This window comes from Bactrocera neohumeralis, chromosome 2, assembly GCF_024586455.1.
Source record: "Bactrocera neohumeralis isolate Rockhampton chromosome 2, APGP_CSIRO_Bneo_wtdbg2-racon-allhic-juicebox.fasta_v2, whole genome shotgun sequence".
In the NCBI taxonomy this organism is placed as follows: domain Eukaryota; kingdom Metazoa; phylum Arthropoda; class Insecta; order Diptera; family Tephritidae; genus Bactrocera; species Bactrocera neohumeralis.
The window spans coordinates 34080504-34096787 of record NC_065919.1 but is presented as its reverse complement, the minus strand read 5'-3'; the positions used below and the strand labels follow the sequence as shown (position 1 = coordinate 34096787).

Below are 16284 nucleotides of genomic sequence, written 5' to 3'. Positions count from 1 at the left end.
AGGAGCGTTTTCCTGATAAGGCGTTGGACCATTGGTTAGGATTGATGGTAGAATAGAAAAATTTTCATACCTCAACATCTTCAAATTTTCAATACTATAGAACCTTTCGCGTTCGTATCGATGTCTGTGAATTGGATTTTTAGGCATGAGAATCATCCAAAGCATGCAGCTGAAAAATATGAAGAATTGGCTCACTTTTGAAAGTATTCACATCCTGAGCTAGTCAGCGCAAACACCCAATGCAAACTCCATTGGAAATTGAATAGAAGTTAGGATGCAGATTGCTACAAAAAAATCAAAAATGCTGAAGAACTTTGGACTGTGATCGAGACGGCATGGTACTCAATTCCTCAAGGTAGGTGCCAGAATTTTGTGGCAAAGTATTAGTATTGTGAGTGCTTAAAAGTAATACCACTTAAAAAATTTCTAATGAATTTTCTTAATTTCCGCAAAAGCGGCCTACTGTGCTTTTTTCTATGTCCAGACCAAAACACGCAATTGGAAACTCAATATTTTTTTTTTTAAATAACACACTTAATTTATGCTATACTAATGAAAAATGTAATTAATTTTCTGTTTATATTGATAATAAAAAATAAATAAAGTGTGCTATTTCTCTGAGAATGATTGTATATATCAGAAAAATAATATATGTATGTATGTTCATTAGGGTGCTTCACACAAAAATTTCAGCTCACTTTTCAAACTTTAAAAATTTCTGCTACAAAGTTTGATTATTAAGCTACAGCGCCTGGCTTGAGGGAGGATTTTTTGTTTGTCAATCACTAACATTTGAGGGGGTAAGAGTTGAAAAAAAAATTTAAAATTTAAAGTTTTTTTTGAAGCACCCTAATATTCATATTTTCATCAACACCTCCTGTTACAAAATTATCTTCCAAATAACAGTATTTTGTTAAAACATTTGGCATCTACTTACATGATTTCTTATCAACAATATCCGTACGAAAGCTTTTCTTTGGCCCGGTTTTATAAAAGGTTGCTTGCAGTAATGACGACATTTCTTTATTTAGATTTAGATAAATATTTTTTGATATGTTTTTGTTGCTTCTTTTGATATGCAGGTCATGTTTATTAATACTCATTTATAGGAAGTATGATTCAGTACGTTTTCATTAAAGCACTGTATATACTAAAATTAGAAATCGAAAATTACATTGCACAAGCCTTATACAAGTAAAACATAAATTTCTATTTTAACAGTAAATTAACGATTCTGCATTTAACACACATTTTTTAATTCATTTGTTTCAATATTAAAAATAACGTACGTGTGTACTGCATACAACCAGGCGTACATATATAGGCATGTGTTTATTTAATATGCAATTAACCACATTCGCGCACAACCAGTAGTATTACTTTCATATATACATATATGTATGTATTTTTTTTCTTTTAGTATTATACATATATTAATTAGGTAGGTATATTTAATGTTCCAACTTGTTGGCATACTTAGGTAGATATATGTATGTATGTACACCATATACACCATATATACATACATATATAAATACTTAGGAAATCCCACACATCCTTTGGGCATACATATGTATTTATATCCAAAGATTATTTACTGTGTTCGATTTGAACAACTTATGTTTAGGGGAGCGTAGCTTTTAAAAACAATATTGAAAACATATTTACTAAAACATATTTATTTTCATAAATAAGGTACGAATAATACTTTCAGGTTAATTATCAATTAATTAGAATCTGGTTTTTTCATTTGTTGAATATACATACTTATGTATGTATGTATGTATATGGGAAAGGACAAACATTGCGACTCGAGGGCATATTAAAAATTTGGTGAAAACGGGAAGTTCCTACAAAAAAATATTTACTTAAAGTTTTCAAAACAGTTGGTAAGAAAAAAATCATTTATTTCATTAAACAACTTAAATGTAATTTTAAAATTGGAGCTGATCCATCAATCTTCCAGAAAGTGCTTACAAAGGCAAGTCTTAAGTCTTGAAACACAAAAAAAAATGTCTATGGTGCCAAAAAATAACGTGCAACAAAGGATAAAGCGTATTAACGTTTTTCAGCCTAAAGAAAAATTGCGTAACATTCTCTGGTGTAACGAAACAAAAGTAAAGTTATTTAACTCTTATCTAGATATTCACAAGTAAGATTACCGAAAAAATGCAACCTATAACCAAAAGTATTTACAAACAAACACAATTGAAAGAAAATTAGCTTTTTCACATTTTAAAATCGTACTATTATAAAAAAATGCAAATAGAATACAAAAATTTGCCAAATCTAGTAAAAGTCAAAAAAATACCGCATATTAAATACGTTCCCAAAAATTTTCTTATCTAATTGCTTTTGATTCCCTCACACTTTTGGATGCACATTATCTTCTTTAGAAATGGCCCCAGCTGTACACCTGCACTGCGCAGCTTTAGATATTTTTGGCCAGTGTAAAGTTAAAATTCGATTCCATAAATTATAACAATACAAGCTGAAAAAGGCTTCAAAAAGCTTCAGCAAGAAGCAATCAACTCCAGAAAATACAAAAAAAGGTTCCACAGACATTTAACTTCAATAACTTGAATTTAATATCCAAAAATCGCAAAAGACAAATGCTTAACGTTTATTCGAATCTGGATTTCATGGCAGACCGACAAAAAATATGGTACTTTATACTAAAATTCAAAGGAAACAACGTGTAGACTTTCCAAGGTCTAATTGAGGTGGTATGATGTTTGGAGCGATGAATCGAATATTAAGAATTTAACTCTCGCCTAGGTATGCACGTTGAAGAATCTATGTATGTAGACACCCTTATTATTAAAGAAGAACATAAGGTTTTAAGTTTAAAGTTGTTTAAACAAAATGAACTCAAACAGGATGAAAATATATGTTTTAATTATTTATTGAGCACAATTCCGATTTCTTTGGCGCCGCGATCTGAAGGTACCGTAGGAAAAGTCCTCCTGATTAAAAAAGTTCGACTTTAAAGCTCAAAAATTCCCAAAATTCGAACATTTCAAGAACCTATTTCACCACATTAAACACACTTTACGCGCATTTTTCACTTCAAATTAATTAAAATAAACTATAAAACTTAAAATAAATCCATATTTTACACTTTTTGCACGTTTTTTACCTAAGAAATACATATTTATTTAATAATTACATTTTACACTCGTAGTAAACACCATTTACTATATGTGCTAACAATTACGACGAAATAGAGCGCTGCCATATGATAACAAGGCAATTCGCTGAAATTCCTCTTTTTCGCGAAAATTCCTCTATGCATGCATATGAATATTTTCTTTTCTAAATTTAATAAACAAATAAGTAATATTATATAATAATATTATATATATTTTCACCTAAAATACATAACAACGTATTATCAAAAATAAATGCAAATCGCTGTCAGATATAATAACCAATATTTGACCATTTTTAACGAAAACTTAAATTTTGTTTCAATATGAGAGCATGATAACCAAAAAATATAACCACTTTATAACCAAAACTCAATTTTTTTAATAGGAGGGGCTTATATTATATCGTTTCTCCTTTTCTTGTAAACTAATTTGCATTTTAGGTGGGGACGATATGTACATATAAGTAATATTATATTATAATATTACGTAATAAAGTATGAAGTATGTATAGAGTATAAACAGTCTTTTCATGCAAATGGATTTCTTAATTAAATTTAATAGAAAGTACTTCAGTCACCCCGGGAATTCGCTCGACTTCAGACACCCTGATATGATATAAATTTTATAGTATTATCATATGGTTTTACTTATATGTGTTTATTAAATATAAATCACATATTATTCATATACGTATTTGGAAAAAGTGTTCACATATTCAATTCTAGCTTGAAAAATGCTTTTTATAATTTTTTATAATAAATAAAGAAAAAAGAATCAGGCGAAAGTGCAAACAAAGAAAACTGTGTGAAACGCTAAAAAATTTTATTTTTGGTTTTTAAGATGTGGCAAAGCTGGTTTTCCTCGTAATTGTAAACATTCTAACCTTTTCAACCATGAATTTGATAAATGATTTTTAAATTAATAATTTTAGCTGAAAAACAATGAAATAAAAGTGAAATTTTAACTTATTTCAATACTTAGAGTGTATATTTAAATATGCAAAGTGAAAAATGTAAAATGTAAAAAAAATTAGTGAAACATAGAGAAATACCATGTGTTATTAGTGCAAATTTTTAAATTTTTAATCGAGAATATTTTAAAAAATATAAAATATAAAAATAAATGTAATTTCTAATTATCTGGCGACAATTATATGTACAACTGGGTTATTTTCATAATACAAACTAATTTATATTTAACATAACAGGGTAAAATTATATTTATTTTATTTCAATATTTATGCAATTATTACTATTTGATGAGTTATCATACTTTTAAAAATATGTTCATTTGAATTTATAAACTTCTTGACGTTTTTCGAAAATAAGATTTTTTAATCTCAAAGAATTCTGTTCTGGTTCTATTATTTCACAGGCTTTAAAATATTAAATCAATTAATAAAGATCTGTTGAACTTTGTAAGAATTGTTTTCCTACAAAGAATTCTATAAAAATATTTAGTAATGTAGAAACTTTGAAAATCATAACTTATTATTAAACCCCTCACAAGAAACACTCCTTAAAATTGGATGTTCGAAAATCCTGGTTATGTTGGGACTAGGTGAAGTTTTCGCCGAATTTTATCTACTACTCTCATGTGAACGCATACATTTTACCACTTTTTAGGAAAATTTGTTTTTGCGACAACAAAATTCCATCATTTTAATTTTTTTATATATTTTTATTTGTATTTTGAAATGTACAAAAAATTTTTTTTTTTCGTTTTTTACATTTTTAATATATTTTTTTTTTAATCAAAGTAGTCCCCAACAAAAAAACGCAGTTCACTGGTCATGGTGATAGCGGCTGTTCATGTTGTCTGAAATAAAAAAATCGAATGGATTCCTACCAAATATAATCAATTTCATAAAAAAAATAAAAATGTCGAACTTCAAAAAAAAGTGACGGAAATCTTGTTTTTTTTTCGTTAAAAATCGTTTAAAAAAAATATGAAAATATTTTCGAAAATAAACAATTCTTGTAGGGACGATAACTATAAATAGAAGTAATAGAAATAGTAGAAGAACATATGTATATTTTAAAGCAATCGGTTGAATACTTTTTTTTTTTAGGACCATGACAGTTTCAGAAAATGATGATTCGAGAAAAATGCGTTTAGAAACGTTGCAGCTGCAGACTTGTCATGGCACCTGGTAGACAGTCGCTTACGACACGTCGGCGACTATGAGCCTAACTTATCAAATACTATGAATTTCGGTCTGAATTTTTCACAGCATGTTTTCAATAGGTTTTACTGTCAAAATATAAAAAAAAATCGATTTTTCGAAGTGATTACATGAGAATACCCCCTCAAACATACTCGGTAATTTTCATTGAGATAACTCAAATATTGGCCGATATATGCAGTTTAAAATCACCCGGAAGTTCGAAAATCTCTATATTAGTTATATGGGGGATCAGGGAAGTATTGACCTGTGTATTTATGATATAGTATAGAGTATAAACGGTCTTTCCGTGCATATGGATTATTTTCTTATTTAAAATTAATAATCAAATAAGTAATATTATATAATAATATCACGTAATAAAATACAGCCAACGCAGAAAGGTAGCAGCGATTCACCTGTTGTCTAAACGACAACAACAACAGCAGGTGCAGTTAAACAACAACAGCATCAGGTGCAGTAGCAGCAGAAATGCCTAAATTGTGCCAAGTGTAGGGAAATCAGGCAGGGCTCCTATTTTTAAGCTTTAGTTGTAATCCGGACTTTAACAACAGCACATGGTGCTGAATAAATAGTTCGTACTATAAAAGCCGTAAGCCAGACTTTAACAACAGCTGAATAAAAATTATTTGATTAGAAAAGTTTAACTGAGAACTAATTTCAAAAAATCCAAGACAACAGCCCATAGAGCTGAGGATTAATTTATATTTAAATATATAAAGTGAAAAATGTGAAAAAAATTTGGTGAAACATAGAGAAATACCATGTGCTATTAGTGAACATTTTTGAATTTTTAATCGGGAATTTTTAAAAAACATAAGTTTAGCAATATTATTTTTACATACATATTCTTCCCCTGGAGAAGCTCCCCTACCCGCACATACCCCATTAATACGGAAATTCGTTTTTTTACACCTCCGCCAAAGTAATCGGAATCGTGCCAAACGCACATATCAAGATTCATCAAGATATCTCAATTTTTACTAAAATTACAGCTTGAACAGACGGATAGACAGACGGTCACTTGGATTTCAACTCATCTAGTCATCTAGAACATTTATATATTACCCTATATCTATCTCGCTTAATTTTAGGTGATACGTACAAACGTTAGGTGAATAAAACTATTATACCAGGGGCGAATCCAGAAATATTGAGTACTTGAAGCATGAAGGTTATTATTTATATTAAATATAGTAGTATTTATGGAGTTTAATATCATGGTGGAACAATTTTCAAATATCTAATCCCACTAAATTGAAAAAAACACAGTATAAATCGTAGACGTGCGGGTAATATACTTTATTGCAAATTATAATACTGTAGTCATTTCGTGTATTGAACGGAAAAATTTCACAAAACCAAACGATGTGGGTCAAGTTTTGAGAATCGAGAGTTTCTTCTCCAGTGACTTCAATGTAACGATGCGCCTGCAGCAATGCCAGACCGATCAATCTATTTTGAAGCATGTCTCCCATTTCCCCCCTCTGAATCCGTCACTGATTATACTCTCACCAACAAAAATATGAAGAAATCTTCATACAGCTACCACAAAAATAAAATTTTTTTTGTAAATATATTGTTTTCTGAATCTTAGTGTTTGGTTAGTTTATCCTGGGTATCAATTTCGGCTTGTAGAGGCCGTGACATTGAAGTTACTAAACTTTTAGTTACATCGGGAGAAATTTCAGCCCAAGATCGGGTAAAGGCTGTTTTTAGGGTTTCATGGCTGCTGATGTCATTTCTTCAGTACATTTTAAAATAGGTATTCAAAGATAGAGGAGATATAAAAATATAGGCTGGGATTTAGAATAGCATTCCCGGGTTTCGGAGTGGTACGCATGGATAGAGGAACATCTCAGGATTAAAAAATTTACACACATATACCCATCTCAGACTTATAGTTTTCGAGATATTTGCATTTAAAGTTCAAAAACTTGTGAAAGTAATACTCGCTATTTCACTATGTTTAACTTAAATTGCACACATTTTTCAAAAATATCTGTTTACTTACGCTGTACACATTGATATATGTATGTATATCTAAATTTTACATTTATTGGGAATTTTTTAAGTAAATAATGATCCTTACAAACTATTTAACGCACCTACAGTTTCAAACGATTTGTGACTTTACATTTATGACAAATATAAGTTTCCACATTTTGTGTAGTGAAAAAAGAATCAACAAATTTTCTATTTATCATATTTATTATTATTTAGGGCAGAAAAATTTCGACACAAAAGAACTCTGACTACCCCAGTGTTGGACCGACCAGGGTTATTATATTGAAGCGCGGCCAAAGGCCGCCAGTGCAAATTAACTGCTCTGCAACTGTGCAGCATAGTTCTGGATACTGTAGCAGGTTCAAGGAGTCACCTATTTGCATGCCCCGACAACCCCACTCATCTAACACCCCTTTCCCTTTGGTCCGACCCCGTCGAAACAGCACGTTTTTTGGGCCTCCCGCTAGATGGCGTCGACGGCAACCTGGATAACCCTTACCATCCTAACAGGGATTGATAACCGTTAAAATAACATCAGTGCAGAAAAAAGTTCGACACAAAAGAACTCTGAACACCTAGTTGTTGGACCGACCACTATTCTTTTTTTGAAGTGTGGCCGAAGGCCGCCAGTGCAGAAAAAAGTTCCACATAAAAGCACTCTGAACCCGGTGTTGGACCGACCAGGGTTATTGTTTTGAAGCGTGGCCGAAAGCCACCATTGCAAAAAAAATATATAACTTATATCTATATATATGTATATATGTACATTAGAGTGATTCAAAAAAAAAATTTTTTTTCGTTTGGTACTCGGAAAAATAGGTTCCTAGACACCTCTAAGAAAGCCTCTCCAAACATGAGTTTTTAATTGTAACGGGAAGGTCCTCCTACATACAGTTTTCTATTTTTTCTTGTTATCAGATAGAAAAATTTATATCTCATTTCCAACTACTTGAAAAAATATCTTGTTCCTTTGATTTTGTAGGAAATTGAATGCTCTACAAAAAAGGTCTACATTGATTTTTTCGTAAACCCAAACATTTAAAAGATATTAACGGTTGAAGTTGGATTATTTTTGGGAAAATTTTTTATTTCTTATGAATTTTTATGAAAAAAATTATTATGAATGATGAAACTTATAGGCTTTCTTAGAGGTGTCTAGGAACCTATTTTTCCGAGTACCTAACGAAAAAAAAAATTGTTTTTTTTGAATCACTCATTAAATTATATATGATTTATAATCTACAGTGAACCAATAAAGTTTAGATACACCTAGTTCTATGAAATTACGTCATCTGAACATTTTAAGAAAAAAAATTATATTTAAGTGTGCTTAAATCGGCTATTAATATCGGTCACTTCTATTTACAACAGGATAACGACCCAAAACACCCGTTTTATCTTGTACAGGGTTGTTATGGAATTAAAAATAACTCCATAGGTTCCGCAATCACCATACATTAAGCCTATTCAAAATATCTGGAACTTTTTGGAAAATCGTATTCGAAAACATCGAATTTCATCAAAATAAGGCCAGAAAGCTGGATCATGGACTTAGTGGGTCAAAATCTCCAGAAATAATACTAGAAATCGAGTGGGGAGCATGCGTCGATGTCTAGGGACAATAATTGCAACATTATGTAGGCCAAAAACCGCTGTAACTATTGTAATTACTTTTGATGTATATAAATAATAATTAGTGAACGTCAACTTTTTTGATATAAATTATGCCCATTTTAAGCTTTAGCATTAATTTTTTTTAGTTGTGAAAAAAAAAATTTTTTTGATATGCTAAATTTAGCGTTAAATATACATCTTTTGAAATGGATAGAAAAAAATCACAAAATTTATTCATTTTATGACAAATAAACGTGTCGTAATTTAATAGAACTAGATGTATGTAAACTTTATTGGTCCACTGTATATGAATGAAAAAAAAATTCCTTTTAACCACTGTCCCTTTATATATTAACGGAAAAATTTTTGAATAGTTTTTCACAATACAATATGTGGCAACATTGGTATTTGTCATGAATGTAAACACACAGACTGTGAATGTTAATTTCTTTATGAAATTTTCGAACTTTAAATTCAAATGGGAATCTCTTCTACCCGCCCGTACCATCAAATCGCGGCGCCAAAAGAATCGTAATCGTGCCAAGAAAATATATATATGTATTTAGTTGCCGCTAACTTATGGTTTTTGAGATATTAGCATTTAAAGTTCAAAAATTAAAATATTTAAAAAGCGTGTTTGCCCGATTTATAATGAATTTTACACTTATATTTATAACTTACTTATATATATCCACTTACACTTCATTAATTCGTTTCTAACAATCTATTTTATATTAAATAGTGCAAAAATAACTTTTATTCAATATTTAACTTGTGTTAAACTATTTTTGTTCACACAATAACTAAAGGGTTGCATTCTAACTAATAATCAGTGTTACCTTCCGTACATATTTTACAGAAGAACCAAAAGAAATGATGAAAACAAATAATACCCCAATGACAGGAAAAAATAACACATTAGTTTTGCGAATAGAATTCCTTTCTGCATTTTCCTCTATCCGTACATAACCAATTTTTAACGGTAAATTTTCTTATGCTAGTATGCAGCTCTAAAGAAATTAAGTAGGTACTAATTTTTAATAATTTTTTTCAATAAAATGCGTATTTGGCGAAGAAACTATTAATCAACAATTGTTTCTTGGAGGGAATTCAAAGTAATCATTAAATTCTTCCTAAATTAGTTAAACTTTGAAATGTTGTATAAAACTTACCAATCATCAACAACATTCCTTAAATCGCAATGAAAATATTTATGTTATTAAACACACACTTACTCGTACATATGTATGTATGTACATATTATGTACATATTATTTCCTTTATTTATTCTCTTTTGCTCTTCTAATGTGGATCATTCACGATGCGTAACCAGCTGTCAAAATTACTTGAAGAAATAACGTATTTTTTTCTTGAGCAATTACTTAAGAGCTGGATACCTACCTTAACCCCGAAATCGGAGGATGCTATTGTAAAATTTACCCATATATATATAGTTATATGTATACATACATATATGTTTAAAAAAGTTAAAAATATAAGTGTAACAGTATAAATCGAAGAAGTACGCACTTAAAACAGTTATATCTTTTAACTTTAAATGCAAATATCTCAAAAACCATAAGTCAGCGGCAACTATATTTCTCAATCTAGAGAATGTTTTAATTGGGGGATGCTATTATAAATCCCTGCCGAAAATATTGTAACCCATCTTGCTTTGTTTTCCTTAGAATGTCTAATTTTGGTGATGCAAATACGTACGCATGTACACACACATGTGTCGTTTTTCCATAATTTCAAGGAAATGTTGGTCAATTTTATTTCGGACGTTTAAAACTAAAAACATTTGTTTTAAACTTTATTTACTGGCATTCTTCCGATTTAATCTTCAAACTTCACACATGTACATTGTGTATATATAGTAGAAGTGAATAAATATATGTATATATTATGAGCATATATGTATACAAAACTTCCTCCTAAGTATGCACAATCAAACGGATATATAAATACATATACAGCTATGGACACATTATTAGCACATTTTTTATATCTTCTTTCTTGTGTTACAGTATCATACATGTTTTTAATAAATAAGAAGTATTGGGGGTTTTTAAAAGGTTATTTTTTTGTCTTCAATAACAGTACAAAATTAATACAATTCATTGCTAACAAAAATAGCATAAGTGGTACAACCTAAACAAAGGTGGACAATTTATTTCATATTGTATTTTTATAAATTTTGTTCTATACAAACGTTGTTATTGTTAATATTTTGTGCTGTAGCCTTTATTTTTAATGACTGCTTCACGCCTGAGACCCATACTTTCTACGAGATTCTGACACCTAGCTTTAGGTATAGCGTACCAAGTTTTTTTAACGGCAGACCATATTTTTATAATTAACCTTTGCAATTTCAGTCTTGACTTCATTCCATAGATTTTCAATTGGATTTAAGTCAGGGCTTTGCGCTGGCCAATCCAAAATATCTATCCGCTCTGCAGAAAACCAATTTATAACTAGCTTCGAGGCGTGTTTGGGATCATTGCCTTGCATAAATTTCCACTTAAATGGTTTTCATATGTTTTTTTAAAATGTGCAAGTACTGAAACTTGTCCATTTTTCCATTGATTCTTACGAGCCAACCTACACCATACCAAGAAAATACTCCCCAAACCATAATATTTCCGCAACCATGCTTTATCGTCTTCTGAGTGTACCTAGGATTATATTCTTGGCACTTAGGACAATGTACAAATATTCTGCCATCTCATCCTAACCTGTTAACCTTTGTTTCGTCACTCCACAATATATTTTTCAAAAGATTTAAGCTTTTCTCTTGATGAGCTTTGGCAAAGATAATCCGTTTTGAAATATTTTTTTTTGAAGGAGTGGTTTCTTCCGCGATATGCGTCCCACAATTTTGACTGATTCAGACGTCTTCTGACAAGTCTAGATATTTCTAAGCCCAATGATTGGTTGATATCAGCTGCTACCTGCCGTGATGATTTAAATGGATCTTTTTTGGCGATTCTTACTATAGCAGCGTCTGTACGCGCATCCGTTTTACGTTGTCTTAGCTTCCGAATCGATGCGTTTTACACTTTTTTAAGAGAAATTTCCATTAGTTTAGCAATTTCGGCCACTTTTTGCCTTTTTTTATGCATGTTCCAATTTATTTCCCTTTCTTCTATTATAGTATGCTTTCCGGATCCCATTTTATATTATTTCGTTCACTGAAATACTTTTAATTATTTTTTTTTTTCAACAATACAAAAAATGATGTTCTTAAATTAAAATCTGCGCGAGTACTACTTCTGCGAAGTAATCTGTGCCATTTATGTGTCAACTCAAAATCAGCATTGACTACGCATAATTGATAAAGGTAAACAAAAACCAAGAAAAAACCTTAACTTCGGTGGCACCGAAGCTAAATACCCTTCACAGGTGCATTTCTGTTAGTAACTATGTGTTCAGTTTGTATGGAAGCTATATGCTATAGTAATCCGTTCTAAACAAGTTTTCTAGAGATTACATTGTTGCCTTAAAAAATAACATATATCAAATTTCGTGAATATATCTTGTCAAATGTGAAAGTTGTCCATACAAGAACTTGATTCCGATCGTTCAGTTTGTATGGCAGCTATATGCTATAGTTAACCGATCTGAACAATTTCTTCGGAGATTACATTGTTGCCTTAGAAAATAACATATATCAAATTTAGTGTATATATCTTGTCAAATGTGAAAGTTGTCCATACAAGAACTTGATTCCGATCGTTCAGTTTGTATGGCAGCTATATGCTATAGTTAACCGATCTGAACAATTTCTTCGGAGATTACATTGTTGCCTTAGAAAATAACATATATCAAATTTCGTGAATATATCTTGTCAAATGTGAAAGTTGTCCATACAAGAACTTGATTCCGATCGTTCAGTTTGTATGGCAGCTATATGCTATAATTAACCGATCTGAACAATTTCTTCGGAGATTACATTGTTGCCTTAGAAAATAACATATATCAAATTTAGTGAATATATCTTGTCAAATGTGAAAGTTGTCCATACAATAACTTGATTCCGATCGTTCAGTTTGTATGGCAGCTATATGCTATAGTTAACCGATCTGAACAATTTCTTCGGAGATTACATTGTTGCCTTAGAAAATAACATATACCAAATTTCGTGAATATATCTTGTCAAATGTGAAAGTTTTCCATACAAGCATTTGATTCCGATCGTTCAGTTTGTATAGCAGCTATATGTTATAGTGATCCGATATCGGCCGTTCCGACAAATGAGCAGCTTCTTGAAGAGAAAATGACGTTTGCAAAATTTCAAAACGATATCTTAAAAACTGAGAGACTAGTTCGTATATATACAGACAGACGGACAGACGGACATGGCTAAATCGAATCAGCTCGACATACTGATAATTTATATATATACTTTATAGGGTCTCCGACGATTCCTTATAGGTGTTACAAACTTCGTGACAAACTTAATATACCCTGTTCAGGGTATAATAAAACATAACGGAATATTTGGGCAGTACAGTACATCTCTAGTACTGCAGCACCAAATTGAAGGCAAAATTTTTACATTTTAAACAACTTTAACTTAAACAATTTCATTTATATGAAATGAAACTTTGTGCCATTTATGTGTCCATAGCTATAACTACATATGTACGAGTAGCTGGTGTTGTAAATCTGTGGCCGTACGTATATATGTACATAAATATAAATTTGCCCCCCAAAACAAGCTCTGGTAGCGCCACCACCAAAAACAAATAAAATATTTTAAACATTTTTTACGAATTATTCTTTCTTGAAAACATGTGAAATGCAAAATAAATTGCTCTCTTAAGTATGCCGATATGTAAGTATATACAAACATACATTAGTGCATGCATATAAATTATTTAGAAATAAGAGAATACAGAAATGAACAGTAAGCTTGTATGTATGGATAAGCTGATGAGAAAAGTCGCAAATAACAAACGTATGTTTAAAGATGCACACATAAACATATTTTTTTAGCTCTATTAATAAGTATAGATATTTAAATATGTACATGTAAGTATATTCGACAGAGATTGTATATTTCTCACAATTTTTTTCGTTTTATTGATTGGACTTAATTTGCGTAGATTTAATCAATAATATACATATGTATCCAAACTTATGTTTATACAAACATCACACAAGTTGACTACTCGTGACACACATACTTCACACACGACACCGTTATTATTTCAAATTTTATTTCATCACATGTGTATATGCATACGAACTTTAAAACTAATAATTATTTTTCGCACATCACATTTTCACCAAATAAAAAGTCGTGAACCCGAAGAAACAAAAAACTCGGTAGCTCAAGTTCACTTGGCGACGTCTTATATCAACCAACAGATAGCAGCAACTAAAAGTTTAGTTCTTTCGAAAATTCTCTTCAACCTATACTCATAAGCTTGAGTGTATGCATGTGTGTGGATAAGCATTGGTACCCAGTGTACTTGTCCAACGCAAAGATAGATGGAGATGAGAATGTATTGGTCACATTTCCAATTTGATTTTGTGACCAGTGCTGCCGGACTAAAAGTTTTTATTTAAAACAGCAAAAAGTGTTTCCGAAAAATTTTGAATAAAATATCAATCTGACAAATGGCATTATTAGTGAGTATTAAATTGAAATTGTATCCCAAATCAAAAATCCACATATGTTTATCCTTGGTTTAGGCTGCTTACCGAGAGGACGCTCAAAGCCGAGTCGAGCGCAATGCTGATTTTAATCAGCGCAGATTGATTTTAGGTATCACAGAGTAGATACAAGGTTCAGTCCTGAATTCCGCGCGTACTTTCCTATTAGAGAAGACATGGATTCCTTTGACCAGACAGACAGATTCTTTTATTCGTTTTAAAACTCTTTCTTGCATATATTTGTTGCCAACATTTCTGTTATTATTTTGGTTCAGACTTCGAACAGATGTTCTGTTAACCAAAACATAACAAACATGGTACGCATATATGGGTAATTAATTATATTTGCAATTGGTTAGAGCGAGAAAACCATTGAACATCAAATGGCGATGTGTTACTTTTTCCCACTCTTTAAACAAAAGTAACAAATAGTTTAACGTATGCAAAAGTGAACAATAAGATGTCGCTTACACGTTTGCTAACAATGATCGAAAATGATATCGATATATCAAATTTACCGCCGCATATTGTGACGAACACGGATGCTAGAACAAAAAATAGTCAGCGAAATTCATATTTGCCAGAACGTTCGAGTGGCGAAGTTTTGTTAACGATAAAATCAATAAGAGCTGTCGGTTTGTGTAGCAGATACAGTTCTAGTGTGCTGCCTGGTAAAGAACAATTGAGGTACAGTCGCGGCCACTCAAAGCTTACCACTATACTTTCTTAAATTTTTTTTAGGTCTTTTTGGTTCGTTCAGGATTTTTTTCAATTTTTATTTTTCTTAAGTTAAAACTAAGTTATATTATCTAATTATAGTTATAGTTTTTAATTTATTGCGTTTAATTAGTAAGAAACAAGCTAGGTTTACTGTGCTTATATAAAAGCGGCCGATTTTAATGTTTTTAAAGTAATACCGCGACTAAACTTCGTGTTTCAATTAAAAAAAAAAATAAAGTAAAGCATTAATTCAAATTATAGTGTTAATAAAATTAATTACAAAAATATCATTTTATCACATTTCGACCTCATTTTCAAATGATTTTGTCTAAAGCTGAACGTGTTGCTAAATAAAAAATTTCTATACCGCAAAAAGTAACAATAAAGTGTTGTCAAATATGTCCAACACTTGAAAATTTTGAGTGGTAAGCTAAAGTTGCAAGCTAAGATAATGAGTAGTAAAGCGTTTTGTTGTTTTAAGTAAAAATAAAGACATATGTATGGCCCTTAAAGTGGGACTTTTATTTAACAATCCAGTGATCAAACTAAAGAGTGAGTTACAGGGTAGACGCTTGGTCGAAAAATCCGTTACAATATTTAAAGGTCTTGTTATCATCTGCAAATTTTCGTCGTAACCGTACCAGGATGATGCACCTTGTTGAGGAAAACCTCAAGAAACAGTAATGTCTAAAAACATTCCGATAATAGATGCAATTTTATAGGGTAGGAAAGTGTTAGAAGAATATTCAAAAAAATTTACAAATGAAAAAGGGTTTGAGCGATAGATGCCAAGTTTTGAAATAAGTATCAACCGAAAAGATAAGCGCGTTTGACTTTTAAAAGACAACCATGGACTGATAAAACTCATTAAGAAAGAGTTTCTGCACCGATTTCTGACAATAATAAAACGTAGATTTACTCCAAAAATTAATAAATATGTAA

At 30.8% G+C, this 16284-nt stretch overlaps 1 protein-coding gene across 11 annotated transcripts in view; it reads right to left on the bottom strand.

The window, feature by feature from the left end:
• LOC126763765 (mothers against decapentaplegic homolog 6) overlaps positions 1 to 14333 on the bottom strand; it is a 135737-nt gene extending 121404 nt beyond the window's left edge. For 4 of the 11 annotated variants that reach the window (XM_050481542.1, XM_050481621.1, XM_050481622.1 and 1 more), the window contains exons 1-2: positions 14031 to 14333; positions 938 to 1150 (exon numbers count right to left, since the gene is read on the bottom strand). The gene's annotated coding sequence lies outside the window, so the exon portion shown is untranslated. Of the gene's footprint in view, positions 1 to 937; positions 1151 to 13993 lie in introns of all 11 variants that reach the window. The other 7 variants (XM_050481560.1, XM_050481551.1, XM_050481568.1 and 4 more) reach the window with 7 other exon arrangements.
• Between the last annotated feature and the right edge of the window lie 1951 nt (positions 14334 to 16284).